The sequence below is a fragment of the Hoplias malabaricus genome, chromosome X1, assembly GCF_029633855.1.
Source record: "Hoplias malabaricus isolate fHopMal1 chromosome X1, fHopMal1.hap1, whole genome shotgun sequence".
Taxonomy (NCBI): domain Eukaryota; kingdom Metazoa; phylum Chordata; class Actinopteri; order Characiformes; family Erythrinidae; genus Hoplias; species Hoplias malabaricus.
The window spans coordinates 14,729,954-14,731,066 of NC_089818.1; positions in this window are offsets into that span (position 1 = coordinate 14,729,954).

Below are 1,113 nucleotides of genomic sequence, written 5' to 3' on the forward strand. Positions count from 1 at the left end.
GAGTAGCACATGGATGTCCTGAGATGTTTTCATACCTGTGTGTATCTGTATGTGTGCAAAGCTACACTGTATGCAGATCACCTATTAAATGATTGTTGGACATTCACTCTCTTGTGCCCGGGAGGTGCAGGTCAAAGAAATGTAATGATGTACAATCTCTCTGTATGTAAAATGTGCACTGTGACAGGTAGAAAGACTACGTCCTTTGTCTTATTGCACTGAGTGTCCTCTTATCTGTATAGTAATGTTTGAGATAGAAAAAAACAGTATGCTGATTGTCACAAGTGTATTTCGGGAGAAATAAATATAACTTCAAACTGCTATGAACATACGAGCCTTTCTATTTCCCACTATTTTTAATCAGTGTTTTAAATTCCCACAACATTATAATAGATATTTTAAACTCTCTCTGTAAATATATAGTAGATAAGCACTTATTAGATTGTGGATGGTTATTATTGTATTATATAATAATATTAATAATATGTCAATGAATATACTATCAATTAAACATATTTTGCACAATGCATTTTTCAGGTTTTTGGAAACTGCAAATAGGTTCTGTGATAAATGATAATAAAATGGATAAAAGGGAAGTTTTAAATGTGAGGCATCCTGGACATTAATGTCATTATTCATTCATTCATTCATTGTCTGTAACCCTTATCCAGTTCAGGGTCGCGGTGGGTCCGGAGCCTACCCAGAATCACTGGGCGCAAGGCGGCATCACACCCTGGAGGGGGTGGCAGTCCTTCACAGGGCGACAAATTCACTCACACATTCACACCTAGACATTTTTGAGGCACCAATCCACCTACCAACGTGTGTTTTTGGACCGTGGTTGGAAACCCACGCGGACACGGGGAGAAAACACTAAACTCCTCACAGACAGTCACCTGGAGCGGGATTCGAACCCACAGCCTCCAGGTCCCTGGAGCTGTGTGACTGCGACACTAACCTGCTGCGCCACCGTGCTGCCATTAATGTCAATAATTAGAATTTTTTTTTATAAAAATACACCCAACCTTTTAAATGTGTACTACACCAGGAATGGCATAAATACTGGATTCTGAGAGATAAATATTTCAAAGTACTTTATTTTCTTAGAGCATA